The following is a 19,183-nucleotide window of genomic DNA, read 5'->3' on the forward strand; positions in this document are numbered from 1 at the left end:
CTGGCTAGCCCCTCATAATCTTTTTCTGATACTTTTCAGTGTCAGTTTCCTTGGGAAGGTCTTCTATGACTTCCTTGACTAGATTTAAGCTGGTGTTTTTGTTTGGTTTGGGTTTATTTTGGTGGTATTGGGGTTTGAACTCAGTACCTCACACTTGCTAAGCAGGCACTCCACCACTTCAGCCACTCTGCCAGCTCCTGAGCTTGTGTTCTTGCTCCCAATCAGGCTGTACATCCTAGGAGAGAACTGCATTTTTCTTCTTTCTTCCTTTTTTTGGGGGGAGGGGAGCTTGAGGTGAGGGGGAATGATGCACTGAGGATCCAACCCAGGACAGACCTCACACATACTAGGTGAGCATTTTACCACTAAGCTACACTGCCAGCTCCCTCCCCCTGCTTTTTTTTTTTTTTTTTTTGAGACAAAATCTTGCTGTGTTGCCCAGGCTGGTCTTCAACCCACAGACTCAAGAATCCTCCCACTTCAGCCTCTGGAGTCATGGGGACTACAAGTCTAAGCTATTACTTCTTTTAATTTGCAGCACTTTTTAGAGTAATAAATCCCCTAGGTTTGCTATATACTAAATACTAGCCTTTCAATAACTTAAAGCATGTTTAAAATTTAAATCCCAGGCAAGATTACTCCAAAAAGGTGCTTTAAATTTTTTTGGAGGGGGAAGTGGCCCAAATAATGTATACACATGTAAGTAAATGTAAAAACAATAAATTTTTTTAAAAATTCTAAAAAATTGTTTAGGTATATTAATGGGTTATAGAAGCAGAATTAGGATGCTTCTAATTTCAACCTCCTACCCTAAGGTTGAGTGCCCTCTATGACATTCTAAATAAGAGGTTAACTAAGTTCTTGATTAACACCTTCCTCAATAAGAACTCGTATTTTACTCCTGGTCCCTCCCACACCTTGGAATGTTCTGGCTTCTAACCTTCTGAGACTATCAGAAGAGATAATTATAATCATCCACAACATATCTTCAGTGTCAGTCAGGGAGAAGGGTCTGATTCAACATGGCAATTCATACATTCTTTAGAGAAATAAGTTTGTGTTGAGTATCTCTCATTACTCAAAATACTGTATTTCTAGTGAGTAACTCAAAATCAACTCTATAGAATATACTGGTCCAAATGCAAGGTCATGTCTTTGAGTTGAGTCTTAACTGAAAGTATTCCCTGTTTATAGCAACGAAAACTCCTGAGGCAAGATGAGTGAGTTGATCTCTTGGGTATTTTGTGGAAGAGGCCTTAGAGCATTCCTTGTGAAATCACACTACTCTTTCTGCAATCCTAGAGGAATGCACATAAAGAAAACATGTCAAATTTACATGGAAAACCAGGATTTATTTCAGGAGTTAAGGGTGTATTTCAGTGGTAGAGTGCAGGCTTAGTATGTGTGAAGTCCTGAGTTCAATCTCCAGCTTATAAAAAAAACTATTTTGTAGCTATTTTTCAAAGACAAAAAGACAATGAAAGTAAGCACATGACTGTTCACATGAACTGTAAGAAAACTAAACAAATAACATCTGACCTACTTTAAATTCTTTTTTTTTTTTTGGCAGTAGTACTGTGTTTGAACTCAGGACTTCATACTTACAGGCAGATGCTCTGCCACTTGAGCCACTCCACCAGCTCCCTAAACTCAATTTCGTGTGTCCTTGAAAAAAATATCTAGCTGGCAATGGTAGCTCACCCTATAATCCTAGCTGCTCAGGACGCAGAGATCAGGAGGACTGAGGTTCGAGGCCAGCTTAGGCAAGTAAGTTAGCAGGACCCTATCTCAAAAATGGCCAACACAAAAAAGGGCTGGTGGAGTGGCTGAAGTGGTATAGGCACCTGCCTGTAATCGTGAAGCCCTGAGTTCAAACCCCAGGACCACAAAAAAAAAAAAATCTAAAATATGACAAGGTACAATGTTTTAAGTAAGCACAAGTCACATGATTGTAGAAATACTGGAATTGGTAGCTGAAAAGGATTATCTGAAATATTCTGAAATTTTCTAACCCTGAAACTATTTATTTCACACTCTTAACATTTAGACTGCTTAGTCTATTCTTATGACATTTCCAAGTGGAAGCAGGGCACCAGTGGCTCACATACTATAATCCTAGCTACTTGGAAGGCAGAGATCACAAAAGCTGCAGTTCAAGGCCAGTCCAGGAAAAGTTAGGGAGACCCCATCTCCAAAATAACCAGAGCAACAGCGACAGGAAGTGTGGCTCAAGCAGTAGAGCACCTGCTTTGCAAGTGTGGTGCTTTGCAAGTGCCTGTTTTGCAAGTGTGAAGCCCAGAGTTCAAATCCCAGTTCCATCAAAAAAAAAAAAAAAAAAAAGAAAGAAATTTCCAAGTTGAAACTTTGTTACTTGAGGCCAAAACTCCTTGAATTCCTTCTCTCCTTTACTCCTCATGCATTTAGTAGGTGATCCAGAGTACTACTAAAGGTAGTAAAGCCAAGTAGATTACACAGAACCCCCCCAGGAGGGAAATATCCAGCGCAAATGAAGTCTGGATAAATCATAGATTGGAGACTACTTGGCAGGTGTTTAGAGAAGCAAAACGATAGAGGTTTTTTGAGTCATTCCACTAGAGTGAAGGAGACCAAAGTAGGCTCCAGACTAACCTAGAGAAACGGTTAGAAGTTAGCTATTCAATGTGCTTGCTGCAGTAAAGATGAATAAAATTCATCATTAACTCAGTGGACAGTAAAAATACAAAGGTGATATAAGACTGACAAGTTATAAAGCCACTTATGAAAATGTCCCACAAATGCACCTTGGTAAATATTAGCAGAGTAGAGGAGTGGGCAGGTGGAAAGAATCCCCCAGGCATGGAGGAAGACCCTACTTATTGGTTCTCCTGGACACCATGAGATTTTCTCTCATTTGAACAGAATTCTGGACTCCGCTGCTCCTTGGTCAGCCGAGCTTCCTCTATACCTAGGGTTGAGTCTGGTGGAGCCTCTCCAAGACCCTCAGGTAGGATTCTGCCCTAATCTCTCCTGCCCTTCAATTAGCTGACAGCTGACGAATTCCCGTCATCTCAGAAGGCAAGAGTACATGCATCTCCCCCTCAACTGTCTTCTCCCCAGCCCTCAAAAAGATAAGGCTTCGAGTCCCCTGGCCGTGCTCTCTACCTGTGCATCAAGAGGGACTCCGACCTTTTGGTGTTCCTCCCAGGTGGACTGTGCTCACTGCTACTTCCGGAGGCTCTAAGTGTCTTCCCACTGCCCCCTCACCTGGGGGAAGCCCCGGGCCCGCTTACTCTCCCTGAAAGCTCCTAGCCTGTCCCCAGGCCCTCGGGAAAAGGCCTGCCTCTCACTCTGCGGCTCCATGGCCGAGGCCTCTCACGCGCCCCTCTCGCGAAGGCTGGTCCCTGATTTTTCAGTAGAAGCCCCTCTCTGCTTTTACTGCCACAACGCTCCGAGGGGCCCCTGCCCCGGGCGGAACCCAGGCCTGTCGCAGCAAACATCAAAAGGCCGGAGCACCCAGACCCCGCCTTCCCGGGTACCCCCAGGCTTCCGGGACCCCTCGCCAGGGTTCTGGGCGCCCGGACGTTTCAGTCCGCAGTCGCTCCGGCCCCTCCTGGCCCCTCAGCCAAGGACTTCCGGGCCCCTTGGTCCGGGGGCGCCGGGGCCCCCCCAGTGCCGGGCTTGCTGGCCCCGCCGCCAGCGGCCAGGACCCGAGCCCAGGCGACGCGGCCAGCCGCGCTGGGGGCGGCCCGGCTGCTCGGGCGGACCCAGCGGCAGCGTCCCCCCACCCCCCCGCGGCGCCGCGACGTCCGCTCGCTCCCCGGCGGCGGCGGCGGCACGCACAGGGCGTGGGGAGGCGCCCGCGGAGGCAGCAGCCCCCCGCCCCCTGCGCGCCCGCCCGCCCGCCCTCGCCGGCCGCCGCGCGGCCCCCGCGCCCGCCCCCCCGCCCCCACCCCACCCCGCGCCCGCGCGCCCACCCCTCCCCCTCCTCACCGTCTCCGTCGGGCGGGCGGGCGGCGAGCGGCCAGGGCGGGCGGGCGACGGCGCATGCGCAGAGGCCGCCACGGCTGCTACCGCCACCGCCGCCGCCAGGCCGAGCTTCAACACTTCCGGCCGCCGCCGCCGGCCCGCTGGCGCCTTAAAGGGGACGCGTCCCTATTGCGGACCCCGCGGAGAATAAACCTCAGCTGACGGATTTGGGCCTTTCGGAAGCAGAGATATTTGGCCCTTGAATGGCTGTGTTGTAAAGGTAGCTGGGAACCCCAGTAATTCTTCTTTATAGATAAATAAGATCTAAAGAATCACCTTATTCATAATCACTGCCGAAGCAGGATTCTTCTGGAGAACTGTACCCCTTTCCCTACCCAAATCCTATTTGATGAGCTGATTATCAGCCGTTCAAGGTACCATCCAGTTACCAGTTGGGAATCAGATCGTCTGCCTAAGCATAGATCAGAAACTGGCCATCAGTCCTTGAGCAAGCCCCTTGCATCCTCTGACCCATATCTGTTTGCCCAGACTTTCCTACCTGTGAGGTTCTGGGTTCAAGTCTTGGTTTCAGTGTTGGACCTTTCACGACTCTGGGGAAGTGTCTTGACAACTCTTGAGTCTATTTCCTAGAAGGCACAATGTGCGCATTCAAAGAGGTGATACGTCGAAGTACTAAGGAAAATTCCTGCAGCCAACAACATTGACTAACAAGTATTAAAATTTTCAGTAGAAGGCCTTCAGGAAAATACTTTTCTTTTTGTTTTGTTTTGTTTGCGGTACTGGGCTTGAACTCAGGGCCTTCACCTTGAGCCACTCCACCAGCCCTTTTTTTTTTGGTGAAGGGTTTTTCATGATAACTGATCTCTGCCTCCTGAGTGGCTAGGATTATAGGCATGAGCCACTGGCGCCCGGCGATACTTTTGTTTTATCTAATTCTCACAGCAACCTTGCTAGTTCAATTCTTTTCACTCCCATTTTACAGACTTTAAAAATCATAGCTGGGCATGGTGGTGAACATCTGTAATCCCAGCATTGGAGAGGCAGAGGCAGGAGGACCGAGAGTTCAAGATCAGACTGGAGTACAGAAATGAGACCCTACCTCAAAAGAAAAAAAATCAGGAGGTCAAGAGAAGCTAAATAATCCCACAGAGTTATATAATCTGTAACTGGTATAGACAGGATTTAAACTCTGGCCACAGTCCATGGTTATAACCGCAAAAATGGTTGCTGCTGTTATTAAGAACACATGAGGTGGTGGTAGACCTGCTCTGCCATCTTGCCTCCTCCTGTGAGTTGTATCTTTCCTCTCCCCTTCATGTTTTTGTTTTTGGTGGTACTGGGGTTTGAACTCAGGGCCTTGCACTTACTAGGCAGGCACTCTACCTATTGAACCACATCGCCAAATAGTGCCCTTCTGAACAGACATGAAGAAAGGAGGGGATTTTATGGGTTCTTGTGTCAAGGCAGTCAGAAAAGTACAGGAGTCAAATAATAGAACTGGATTTGGGAGTGAGACAACCTGAATTCTAGGCTTGGCTTTAGCCACTCTGGGATCTTGGCCATGTCACACCTTTCTGAAGCTTTGCTTTTCTCATCTGTAAAACAGAGATGATTAGCTCACTGTGCTCACCCCATGGGCTATTAACAGGGTCTAATAAAGAGACTTTAGTACCCATAAGTCTGCTTATAAGTCTGCTCTTATAATCAGGAATTTACTCTTGCCTGGCATGCTGGCACATACCTATAATCACATAAACACAGCACTTAGAGGGCTGAGACAGGAAGATCCAGAGTTCAAAGCCAGCATGGGCTACATGCATAGTGAGACCTGTCTCCATAAATAAAAAACGAAAACAAAACAGGCACTGGTAACTCACGGCTGTAATCCTAGCTACTCAGGAGGCAGCAATCAGGAGGATCATGGTTCGAAGCCAGCCTGGGCAATAGTTCTTGAGATGCTATCTCAAAAAAACCCATAACAAAAAAAGGCCAGTGGGGTGGCTCAAGATGTAGGCTCTGAGTTCAAACCCCAGTACCACACAAAAAAAAGAAAAGGCCAAAGGCATGGCTCAAGCAGTAGAGCACCCTTCTAGCAAGTGTGAAGCCCTGAGTTCAAACCCTAGTACCGCCAAACACACATACATACGCACAAGAATTTACATTTTAGCAGATTATTCTGAATATAAAGGGTAGTAAGTCACTGATTCTAGTGAACTATTCCCTGGTGTGAACATCTATACCTTTTGCTTATGCATCACACACTCATTGAACATGTAGCAAAACCCTGTTCCTACCTTCCAAAAGTTATTGGTCCACCTTTGGAGACAGATTGTAAATGGGCACAGGGCTGTACCGTGTGACAGGTGTTACCCTAGAGGTACAAACAGCTCTGAAAAGGTACAAAGGACTCTCCCTAGAGGATTCCTGAAAGGCTCCACAGAGGAGACTTGGCATTTGAGCCAAGTCTCAGGAAATGAATGAAACTTCATCAAAGAGGAAAAAAAGTGTTCCAAAAAGAACAAACCATATGCAAAGACAAATAAGTAGGAAATAATGGGAAATGGGGCTGAAGAGGGAGGCTGGAACCAGATGGTTGCCATAGAGAGCTACCTTGTAGGAAGTCAGTACCCAAGGGTTTTTGTTGTTGTTGATTTGCTTCTCTTCGGTGCTGAGGATTGAAACTAGGTTTGAAGCTGAGTAAACACACACTCTACCACTAAACTACACCCCCACCACCTCAAGAGTTTATTTTGTTTTGTTTGAGAGTCTCCCTATGTTGCCTATTTTGCCCAAGTGGAACTCCTGATTTTCCTGCCCCAGCTTCCCCAGTATCTGGGACTATAGGCTTACACCCTGGCACCCAGCTCAGTGGGGGTTTTAAGGTCCTCTCCGTCTACCCTAACACTCTGTTCAAGTCCACAGGACTATCCTATACCACTGCAGATATTTCTTGTGCTCAGCACCCCTACCACCCCACCCTCAATTGTTATGTACCCTAGACACCCTAGGACAAGTAATCTTTTTTGGCGGCACAGGGGTTTGAACTCGACTTCATACTTGCTAGGCAGGTGCTTTTACCACTTGAGCCACTCTGCCAGTCCTATGACAGTTTTTTTTCAAGATTGGGGTCTCACAAACTTTTTCCAGTGTTAGCTTCAAACTCTGATCCTCCTGATCTCTGCCTCCTGAGTAGCTAGGATTACAGACAAGAGTCACTGGTACCTAGCCTAGAACAAATAATCTTTTAAAGAGATAGTCATTATATTTCCTCCCTGTTAAAAACCATTTATTTATTTATTTATTTTTATTTTAATTTTCACTTTTTTGATTGTAGTGGGGTTTGAACTCAGGGCCTCACGCTTACAGGCAGGTGCTCTACCACTTGAGCCACTTACCAGCCCTAAAAACCCTTTAATACCCCCCATTTACTTAGAATAACAGCAGACCCCTCACCAGGGTTGCCATGCATGATGCAAGACCTCCTTTCTACTCTCTGCTCCCCTGCCCTTCATCACTGTGCTCCAGACACCCTGGGCCTCAGTGGCTCTTTCTTTTCTGGAAAGCTCTCCTTCAGGTCTTCAGTGCTCATTCTATCCTTCATTCCTCACAGGCTTTCCCAAGCTCCCAGTCTCATGTTGAGTCCCAGCCACATTCTTCTCTATCATTGTCATCTCTGGTTCTATCAGGGCCCCTGACATGATCACTACAGAGAAATCTGAGAGAACTCCCACCCTATGACCTAGCTACCATCTCTCACATCCCTGTGCCTACCTGCATAGCTCCATAGCAGCCCTCAACTGGTTTCTTAGTGGTTTTTGTTTGTTTGTTTTTTGTAGTACTGGTGTTTGAACTCTGGGCCTCACACTTGCTACTTTAGCCACTCCAGCAGTCCTCTTGGTATTTTTTTGAGACAGAGTCTCTTTCTCTTATCCGGGCTGGTCTCCTAGGCTCAAGAAATCCTCTCTCCTCAGCTTCCAGGTTATCTGAGACTGCAGGTGTATGCCACCACATCTGACTAATCCTCACAATTTGAAATCCTCAGGGGGGGAGAAATGACCCAAGCCTTGTATGCACATATGAATTAAAAAAAAAAAAAAAAAAAGAAATCCTCAGGATTATGTATTGACCTATTGTATGTCAGTCTTTATCACCTGCCTCATTCAATATTTGGAGCAGAGTTCAATGCATAGCAAATATTTGTTGATGGAATGAATGGATGAATGATCAGATAAGTTGTAAGAAAATATGGACGGGGGTGGAGGAAACTGGGGATATTGCTCAATGGTAGAACTCATGTTTAGCATGCACGAGGAGGCCCTAGTTTCAGTCGTCCATTCCCATTTTAGAAAGTAAAGTGGAGGACTGGAGGTGCGGCTCAAGCTGTAGAGTGCCTGCATTGCAAATGCAAAGCCTTGAGTTCAAACCCCATCTCACAATAAATAAATACATAAATAAATAAAATATGGAGTGGAGAGGGGAAAAACCAAGTAAAGGAAGCTGGGAAAGATTGCTGTGTGTGGTCATCCAAGCAGGAAAGAGTGAGAGCCTTATGCAATGCAAATTCAGAGCATATCAACAATGAGGAGTTGTAGACTGGGATGAAAAAACGACACTGAGGGCCTTCATACTGGGTGCAAAAGTGGTTGTAAATTTTCTCCATAAGCACAATTTGTTTATGTGACTTTGTCACAAGTCCCAACTTTGGCAGCATCAAGGACATCAATGTCTGCTTGCTTTGCAATCATACCCCTTAGAGACCTTACAGGTCTCACAGCCTAAGATTCTTTTTCTCTACAGGCTTTGCTCCTGCCTGTAATCCTATCTATCTACTCAGGAGACAGAGATCAGTAGGATCATGGTTTGAAGCCAACCCTGGCAAAGGGTTGTGAGATCCTACCCAACACAAAAAAGGGCTGGTGGAATGGCTCAAGTGGTAAAGCACCTGCCTAGCAAGCCTAGAAAACCTGAGCCCTGAGTTCAACCCCCCAAAAAAAAATCTGAAAAGAACCCATCAGCCATAAATTGATATAATCCAGGTATATCAACTTCCAAATTGGACCGAAAGTATTAGTCATCAACCAGATGTGGGGAGGGTTGAGGGTCACAAAGAGACAAGGTTGATTCCAAGTTGAAGGAACAGAGCAGGAAGAGTTTATTTGACAAATTGGGAATGAAAGGAAACTAGAAAGAAATGAACTTGTGGAGTCTGGAGTCCTGCCAGGACATCCAGATGGAGGTGTCCAGAGGAAGTGGATTGACTGGTCTCAGGCAGGAAGCCAGGGTTGTATTTGGGACTTGTCATGTTGATGGGCCCACCAAAGCCAAGAGTAGATGGAGTCACCCAGGAAGAGAGTGCAGAGAGGGCAGGAGCCAGAAGCCCAAACCTGGGGAGCACCAATGTTTGAGGAGCCTGCATAGACCAACCAGAAATGTCTGGAATGCTTGGCTCTCTGGACATAGAAGAGAATGGAAGCCCACTGAGCATGCAAGGAGTTTCCGAAGGAGGGGTGCCTCCAGCAATATCAGATACTGCAGAGAGCGCTGTCAGGAAAAAGGAGAAGCCACTGGGTTTGGCAACTGAAAGGTCATTGATCATCCTGCAGATGGCGGGAAGTCCTCTCCATCTCCATCTCTGGGGAGAAGGTCAAATCGTAGAGGGTCAAGTAGTAAGTGAGAGTCAGGCACCAGTGGCTCACACCTGTAACCCTAGCTACTCAGGAGGCAGAGATCAGTAGGATCAGGGTTAAAAGAGAGCTCGGGCAAATAGCTTCATAGACCCTTATCTTGAAAAAACCCATCACAAAAAAAGGGCTGATGGGGTGGCTCAGGTATGGGTCCTGAGTTCAAACCCCAGAACCACAAAAAAAGAAAAGTAAGTGAGAGAAGTACAAAATCAGTAATCAGTGAGTGGTGCCAGATGTGGTGGCATACTCTGGAAATCCCAGCTACAGCTACTTGGGAGGCAGAGGCAGGAGGCAATGTTGGAGACCCCGTATGAAAAACAAAATAAAAAACAAAAGGAATGGGCTAGGGGTATAGCTGAAGTGTTCGAGTGCTTGCCTACCATGAGTGTGGCCCTGGGTTCAATCTCCAGTACTGAAAAAAAAAACACAGAGTGGAGACAGTTAAAAGATTTTTTGCTAAAAGGGAGGAATATAGCATAAGGCAATAAGATGATTATTTTTGTTGAAAGCTTTTTTTCTTTCACTTACTATTCTTCCTGTAATTACACACTGAGTACTGAAAATTGTGACGTTCATAAAAGGATGGAGAGGCACAGGGAAAAAAACATCTATTTATATCTGATATATTTCCTTCCAGTCTTTTTTCTATGTATTTTCCCCTTTACCTTGATGAATTATCACGAATACACAATTTCATGTTACACTTACTTTTTCTGTTTCCTAGGCATTGAAAAAAACCTTTTTTTCTTTTTCTTTTTTTTTTTTTTCTTTTTTTTTTTGTGGTGCTGGGGTTGGACCCAGGGCCTGGTGCATGCTAGGCAAGTGCTATACCCATGAGCTACATTCCCAGATTTCTTCCTTTTTTACTATGAAGGATTTTTGGGCACTGGAGGTGGATACCTCCTGGCTTTTTGAGAGGCAGAGGCAGGAGGATCAAGAGAGTTCAAGGGAAGCCCAGAGTTCACAGTTAGCCAGACCCTATCTCAGAAATAAAATACAAAAACAAAAGATGTGGCTCAAGAGGTAGAGTGCAACGTGCAAAGCTTTGAATTCAATCCCTAGTATCACAAAAAAAGGAAAAAAAAAATTGGGTGTCCAGTTTTATCCTCCAGTACTCTAGGGATTTCTCTGCTAAGCAATTTTATTTAGATCATTCTGTTCATTTATTTTTTGTTTTTTGTACATTACTGAGGTTTGAACTCAGGGCCTCCTCTTGCTAGGCAGGTACTCTACCACTTGAGCCACTCCACCATTCTGTTCATTTGGGTAAATTAAAAAACTGACGATAGAAGGACCAAAAATAACTTTGGGGAAAACCAGCAGGGTTAGGGGAAGTCTCAGTGTACAGTTTAAGACTTCCAGGTCCAGCTGGGCACCAGTGGCTCACTCCTATAATTCTAGCTATTCAGAGATCAGTAGGATAGAGGTTTGAAGCCAGCCCGGGCAAATAGTTCACAAGACCCAATCTCGAAAAAACCCATCACAAAAAAGGGCTGGTTGAGTGGTTCAAGGTGTAGGTTCTGAGTTCAAACCCCAGTACAAAAAAAAAAAAAAAGATTTCCAGGCTCCCTTGGGGAGATTGTAGCTGGACACAGGCCTTTCATGGCTGCCAGCCAGTTTGTCAAGAGTAGGAAGACTGTGGGGTGCTGTCCAGACTTGCTGAGAGCTTGCTACCCTCCAGGCACTACCCTAAACACTTTAGATCTATCTGATCCTACAGGTACTATTGTTAACTCTTTTTAGGGTGAGAAGTTAAGAGACTTTCCCAACATAGATGTTAAGCAAGGTCTATGTGGTGGGATGGGAACACAGACAGCTGCCCTCACAGCTCCTAATTCCCTCTACTGGGAGCACCTGTCCCTGGCTGCATGTGGACTCACTTGGGGAGACTGTATGAAATACTCAAACCAGGGAACAGCCCACATGAACTCAAGCCAGATCTCTGGGGTAGACTCACACATGATTTTTTTTTTTTTTGGGGGGGATGGGTTCTTGCCAAGTCGCCTCAACCTTCCAAGTGCTGGGATTACTTATGTGCACTGTACACACGTAGTTTTTTGAGTTTTTTAAGACAGGATCTCACTAGAGCTGGCCTAGAACTTTCAACATAACCCACACTGGCCTTGAAACCAGATATTCCTATCTAGGCCTCCTGAGTGCTGAGGTTATAGGTGCATACCACCACACCTGGTTATGAATTTTTTTTGGCGGGACTGGAGTCTGAATTTTTTCTTTTTTGGCAGTACTGGAGTTTGAACTCAGGGTCTCACGCTTGCTAGACAAACGCTCTGCCACTTAAGCCATTCTGACAGCCCTATTTCGTGTTGGGTATTTAATTTTTTTTATTGTTTGTTTATATTTTTATTTATTTTTATTTTTTGGTGGGACCAGGGTTTGAACTCAGGGCTTCACACTTGCAAAGCAGGAGCTCTACCTCTTGAGCCACATCTCCAGTCCCTATTGTTTGTTTATTTATTTTGCAATACTGGGGCTTGAACTCAGAGCCTATACCCTGAGTCACTCCATCAACCCTTTATAGGATCTTTTGAACTATTTGCCTAGGCTGGCTTTGAACCTTGATCCTCCTGATCTCTATCTCCTGAGTAGCTAGGATTACAGACATGATCCACCATAGCCTGGCTTTTGTTGGATATTTTCGAGATAGGGTCGCTTGAACAATATTTGCCTTGGCTGACTTTGGACAGTAATCCTCCTGATCGCTGCCTCCTGAGTAGCTAGGATTACAGGCATGAACCACTGGTGCCAGGCTGAATTTTTTTTTAATGCCCCTAGATGACCATCATGGCTAGTAGGTTAAGAATCATGGCTTGGCTGGTCATGAATTTGTTTGTTACAAGCCAGATGAGAACAGCAGCAGTGGCAGTAATAAGAATGTCTAATTCGAATGCCAGACCCTGCGTTAAGCATTTCATATGTATACATTTATTTAATCCCCAGAAGGTGATTGCCAGCAGGGCCCTATCTCATAGGTAGGAAAGCTGAGATTGCATAGGTGAGAAGTAGTACAGCCAGAGTCTGAGCTGCTTCCCTCAGTCCATGCTGTAGCCTCACCATTGTGATTTCCTGAGACCTGCCACAGATTAAGAGGAAAAATCAGCCAACATCTCTTGAGCCTTTTGTCTGTGCTGGTATAATGTGTGGAACTCTCCACAGACAGAATTCCACTAGGGCATTTCCCTTCTAGGTGGCCAATGTTATTCCAGAAGAGGTGAGACAGGCTCTGTGCAGTTAGGGGACAGATCCAGGTTGTAAAGCTGTGAAGCCACAGAGCTTCCCCTCTCTGTGAGTTCATATGAAGTCCAGGGTGTATTTTTCTCTTTCTGTGGTGTCACCTCCTTCCTGCCCAGGCCAGAGGTTAAGACTCCAGTGTCTCCAGGACCGGGCCTTGAGTGGAGTCTATAACAGGCCTGCTGGGGTTTGACCATCTGGAGAGTTTGAGCCCTTTTTGGACAGGCCACAGCTCCTCTATTGCTGTGTCCTTCCTGGCACATGGGCCCAGTGAGGCCAGAGCATGCAGTCTGGAAGAGGAGGCAGGTGTTATTTGGTATCTCTGAACTTGCAAATGTTGATAACTAAGCAAAACAAAACAAGCTTCAAGTACCATCTAACTTCTCAGTACTCATCTGTGAGGAGGTATAGCCTGGGGTCCTCTGATCTCTCCTCCCAGGTACGACTGCCAGTCTGGAGCAGTCTCCAGCTGCTCAGCCAGCCCCTGACCCTCCAAACCCAACATGTCCACACCTGAATTCATCTTTTGATGCCCTCCTACAAGGGATGACCTCAGGGAACGGCGCCTTTATCTCACAGTCACCTCACATAGATCCCCATACACACCTCTTCTCTGAACTCCACTGGGTCAAGGCCATCATCACCTGCCCCTGGTACACCAGAGCCTCCTAGCTGGTCTCCTGCTTCCTGTCCTGCTGCTTTGTCTGTCTTCCTTCTTCCAATGGCCTCCCCACCCCCTAAGAGCCAAATTTGAACTTGTCATTAATGTACACAAGGCTAAATGACCTGGCACTGACATCTTCCCTTGACTCTCTTTCTGTCCTGCTGCTGTTCCACACTGGTCTTCTCAGTGTTCCTGCAACACATGGACTTCACAGCCTTGGCACACATTGTTTCCCCAGCTTGCACACTGTTCCTCCAGGTCTTCAGCTGCCTCTTTTCCATCCCCCAGGCCTTCCTGTTCTCACGGTCTCAAGTAGTGCCCCCTCCCTGGTTACTCTCTGTCACATCTGTTTTAGTGCCTTATTCACACCTGACAGAGCTCCTTTCTCCTCTAACCCCTCTCTATAAGCCCTGTAATGGAATCTCTGTGACAGCAGTAAGGTTTCTTAGTCACAGAGGACCCAAATCCTAGAACACTGCCTGCAGCATGGAGAGCACTAAAAACCATTTGTCTGTTAAGGACTGCCTGCACTTTTGGGTCTGTCTCCCCATCCCCCACAGCTTGTCCTCTCTTTTGTATCATCCACATCTCAGAAGCCAGAAACCACCGACAGATGGGGAGTGAATCAGAAAAGGAGGCAGAGAGAGAGAGAGAAAGGGAGGAAGTTCTGCTAGTTGGTGGAAAAAAAAAAATCTGGGATGAATCAAGATGAAGAAGGTGAGTCACCTCCTCCCCATGCAGGTCCAACCTTCACCCACAGTCCAGCTCCAGGACCAAAGCAAAAGGCTGACTTCTGATTTAAGAGTCAGAGAGGATAAGACTCAAATCCTTCTGGCTTGGCTCCATGACCTTGAGCGAGATGAGGCCTCTGTCTTAGTATCCTTGTGACTGAAAGGGAAAGGTACCTTGCTCAAAGTGGGGCTGAGAAGAGAAAATGAAGTGATCCACGTACAGAATAGGTCTCACAACTGTGTCTGGGTTAGTAAGCAATCAATAAAGGCCAGCTGGGATTTAGTACTCCGCTAGCACTGACCACCCTCCTGTCTCACAGAACTCAGCCTCCGATGGCTAAGGACCTTAGTTAAGGCCTCTCTGAGCCTCAGTCTCCTCACCTGTGATGGGGACCATAGCAGCTACAGTTAGGAGTGTCTGCCCCATACTGGGCACTGTGTGAGCCTTGCCCCCTGGAATGTAAGTCCCAGCCCAATGCCAGGGATGTCATAGCCATAGGCACACCTAAAATCCTTCTTTGCCATCTTTTCAATTTTATTATTTTTGCTATTATTGTTATTATTATTAGTGCTGGGAATTGAACCCCAGGCCTTCATCACTGAACTCATAGACTTCTTTTCAATTTTTTATTTTATTCACTTCTAACATTAATTTTTTTATTTTGATAAAATATACATAAACATAAAATTCACATTTTAATCATTTTTTAAAATATAGTGCAGTGGCATCAGTACATTCAAATTATGCAGCCATCGCCACCCATCTCCAAAACTTTTTTGTTTTATTTATTATTTATCTTTTTTTGTGTGTGCAATGGGGTTTGAACTCAGGGTCTCATGCTTACTAGGCAGGCTCTGCCACTTGAGCCACTCTGCCAGCCCTTATTATTTATTTTGAGATAGGGTCTTGCTATGTAGCCCAGGCTTGTCTAGAACTCTTGATCCTCTGCCTCTTGAGTAGCTGGGATTACAGGTGTGCACCACCACCTGGTCTCCTTTGCTGTTTTTGTATTTAGTTTGTTTATTTGTTAGAGTTGTAGAACCTCCTTACATATTTTAGATATTAATCCCTTATCAGATGTATGATTTACAGATATGGTCTCCCATTCTGTAGGTGTCTTTTCATTCTCTCCATAGTCTCCTTCAATAAACAAGTTTTTAATTTTGATGAAGTCTAATTTCCTTTCTTTTTTCGGTGGTACTGGGGATTTGAACTCAGGGCCTCATACACTTGCTAGCCAAGTGCTCAACCACTTGAGCCACATCCCAGTGCCCAGTTTTTCCTTTGTCAGCTGTCTTTTGGTTGTCATACCCAAGAAGTCATTGCCAAATCCAATGTCATGGGGCTTTTGTTTTCTAAGAGTTTGATAGTTTTAGCTATTATGTTTAGGTCTTTGATCCATTCTGAAATAATCTTTTGTAAGTGGTATAATGTTCAGAAAGAGTTTGATACTTATGTAGGTCATTTTAACTTCTTTTGCTTTTTAAAAACAATGTAATGAACACTCATAGCCCTGGGACGGGGTCTCAACAGCCTCTTGAGGAGACAGTGTGGCTGCCTTGTCACCTCATGGTTGTTCTTTGGCCATGTTGGTCTTTCAGGTCCTGTAAGGAAGCATGTCTCCACCTTTATGGGTTTGCTTCTGCTTGCTTTGCCCTTCTCCCACCCTTCACCTAGTAGTTTTCTATTCATTCTGTAGATTTTAGCTTTGAGGTGACTGTCTCAGGAACACTTTCCTAGACACTAAATTCAGTGCTGTACTCTGCTGTTCTCCTCACAAAACTATAAGCAGTGAGAGGTTAAGTGCTAAATCTCCCCTTTGTGTGTGTGTGTGTGTGTGTGTGTGTGTGTGTGTGGTGTTTGCTAGGCAGTCCTTTTGTGCTTTTTTAAATAGGGCCATGTGTTTATGTTTTTGCCTGGACTGGCATGGACAGCAATCTTCCTATTTATGCTTCCAGCATAACTGAAGTTTTTTCCTTCTACCACTCTTTTTTTTTTTTCCTGGCAGTACTGGGGTTTGAACTCAGGGCCTTGCACTTGCTAGGCAAGTGCTCTATCCTCTGAGCCATGCCCCCAGCCCTTCTTCCAAGCATAGCTGGGGACAGGTGCATCCCACCACGCCCAGCTACAGTTGAAATGGGGCCTCTTCAACTTTTTGTCTGGACTGGCCTTGAGCTTCTAGTCTCCCAATTGCCATCTCCTAGTAGCTGGAATTAAAAGTGTGAGCACAGCAGCGAAATCTCCTCTGAAACAGTTTTAGGGCTGGCAGAGTGGATCAAGTGGTAGAGTACCTGCCAAGCAAGCAGGTAGGCCCTGAGTTGAAACCCCAGTACCAAAACAAGAAACAAAACCATAGTTTTACCTATAAGGATTCATACCTAGGAGATGAATTTTGTTAAGGTTTTAGGGTTTTCTTTTGTTTTGTTTCAGACAGGGTCTCACTATGTAATCCAGACCGGGGTTCTAACTAGCAATCCCCCTGTCTCCACCTCAGAAGTGCTAGAATTACCTTTGCCCCACAAAGGTTTTAAATTTGGTGCCTGTTGCTGAGTTGCTGTCCAGAAAAGTTGTTGCTATCAGAAGTGGGAGAGTGCTACTTAATTGTTTGGAACTATTGCTTTTTTCTCTTTAAAAGACAAAAGCTTTAGAAAGAGCATCCACTCTGCTTTAGAACATTAATATTGGTATATATAAAATATTATTCAAAATATGTTTTTATATATTAAACAAATATTTTACATGTGAAATACAACATTCTGATCCTCAGTGAGGGAATCAGTGAAGGCATCCGAAGGAGTAGGGATATTCCTTTTGGTGCAGAATATAGTGCCCTTTGTTAAACACTATAGTACTTAGCTTGCTTAAACCTCAATTTTCTTTTTTCTTTTTTGGCGGTACTAGGGTTTGAACTCAGGGATTACACTTGAACCATTCCCCCCGGCTGGCTTGGAACCGTGATTCTGCTGATCTCTGTCTCCTGGATAGTTACGATTACTACAGGCAGGAACCACCGACATTGTGAACAAAGACCCAGTGCTGGCGGTGCTTCTCTTAGCGTCTACCCGAGTTTGAAAGGAAAAACATCACAACCAGTGGAAATTAAAGCCCTTCTCTTGGCAAATACACAGCAAAAAAAAACTATAAGCGCTTTCAAACACTGGGGAGAAAAGAACTACAACACACAGAAGTTCCAAAAGAGATAGAAAAAAAAAAAAACAAACCTAACTATTATTAGCCAACTCTATAAAAGGGCGCCAGGACCAACGATCACCAGCTGCCCAAAAGTCGAAAAATTATGCTTCCGAAATCTCTTGATGTCGATTCCGCACGTAGAGCACTCAAGTTGCCCTACATGTGCCACTCACGACAGAAGCCCTTTTTGCCCAAGTACTGCCACAAACAGAGTGGCAGTGCTACTCAATCCATCTTTTGGTATAGGTGAAAACACAGCCAAAACAATTTCCGATTCTGTATTCCTTAATTTAAGGACGGAACTCCAGAATCTTCTGAGCAGGAGGGGAGCGTTCACAAAGAGTATCTATTATTTTCCTTTTGGTTTTTATTTGGAAGTAAAGGCCAGGACGGGCGTTTATATGCAAATTTGAGCAGTGCTTGCTGGGAAGGCGCTGGCGGGCGCTGGCGGGCGCCGAGGGCGGGGCGGGAGGAGCGGCTGCGGGAGCTGGCTGGGAATCTGCTGCCGGCCGCAGTGCTCCGCGGGTTCCTTCCGGGGGTTTTAACAGCTCCGCGCAGATCGCGCTGCGGGAAGGCGGCTGTGGGTTTCTGTCTGGGGCCGACACGAATCCCAACCTGTCAACATTGAAAATGCGTAGATTTGTGCCACTCAGCCATCCACCCTGGACCTGACCTGCCGCCTTCCAGAGGAAGAGCTAAAACTGGTAGCGGCCTGAACACCGACATCTAGGGATAAGCAGCGTGCCACATATGGTGTGCGCATATGGTGCCGAATGTGGTATAGCCCATCATTGATAGAGAGCACGTCGGCGTGCAGTATCAGTGCAAAAGCCAGTGCGTGTATATGTGTTTACATTTTAAAAGATCTGGAAGAACACCTATCCCATTACCTCTGGGAAGGGGGAGGAGATCAGGATGAGGGCAGTGACAGGAATTTTTAAAAAGAGAATAATGAATTCTCTTCTTATTGTGTTACTTATGTAATTAAAATATTTTAAAGTCCTTACCTTCTATAATTTCTCCACATAATAGGCTTATTAAGTTATAATTAATACACAGTAAATTCACCTTTCCCCCCCCCCCGTTATCTGTGAATTTTAACAAAATCATACATTCAAGTACCTATTACCATAACCAAAATATTTCTATCACCCTCAAAACTTCTTTTGGTTCTATTTCTAGTGCTATATTCCTAATCCTGGCAACCAGTGTTCTCTTGCCCTATAGTTTGCCTTTTCTGAAATGGCATAAAAATGGAATCATTCATACTCAGTTCAACTTTTTTTTTTTTGAGATGGGCTCTTCCTACGTTGCCCAGGCTGGTCTTGAACTTGTGGGTTCAAGTGATCTTTTAGCCTCAGTTTTCCAAAGAGCTGGGACTACCACCATGCCTGGCTTCCACTTTTAATATAAGCTAGGTGTGGTGGGGCACACCTGTAATCCCAGTACTTGAAAGGCTGAGTCAAGAGGATGACGAATTTGAGGCCACCCTGGAATACATAGTGAGACCCTGTCTTGAAAATTATAAATAGATAAACAAATGGATGTACCTCAGTGGGAAAGAGCCTGCCTAATATTCACAAGGCCCTGGGTTCAATCCTCTGTACTGAATATATATAATATATATAATTGTAAAGAAATTAAAGCAGTACAGAAATTATGTAAAATGTAAAAATGCTTTCCCAAAATTGCTATT

The 19,183-nt window shown here is 45.3% G+C and overlaps 1 protein-coding gene and 1 non-coding gene across 11 annotated transcripts in view; both read right to left on the minus strand.

The window, feature by feature from the left end:
- Gmeb1 (glucocorticoid modulatory element binding protein 1) overlaps positions 1–4,604 on the minus strand; it is a 43,965-nt gene extending 39,361 nt beyond the window's left edge. For 4 of the 10 annotated variants that reach the window (XM_074080796.1, XM_074080795.1, XM_074080794.1 and 1 more), the window contains exon 1: positions 148–3,698. The gene's annotated coding sequence lies outside the window, so the exon portion shown is untranslated. Of the gene's footprint in view, positions 1–147; positions 3,699–3,969; positions 4,102–4,504 lie in introns of those variants that run through there. The other 6 variants (XM_074080802.1, XM_074080798.1, XM_074080801.1 and 3 more) reach the window with 5 other exon arrangements.
- Positions 4,605–17,542: 12,938 nt separating this feature from the next.
- LOC141425369 (U11 spliceosomal RNA) lies at positions 17,543–17,676 on the minus strand. Its single transcript, XR_012450423.1, has one exon. It is a non-coding gene; the product is annotated as a U11 spliceosomal RNA (small nuclear RNA).
- Positions 17,677–19,183: the final 1,507 nt, after the last annotated feature.

Source organism: Castor canadensis, chromosome 7 (genome assembly GCF_047511655.1).
Source record: "Castor canadensis chromosome 7, mCasCan1.hap1v2, whole genome shotgun sequence".
Classification (NCBI taxonomy): Eukaryota; Metazoa; Chordata; class Mammalia; order Rodentia; family Castoridae; genus Castor; species Castor canadensis.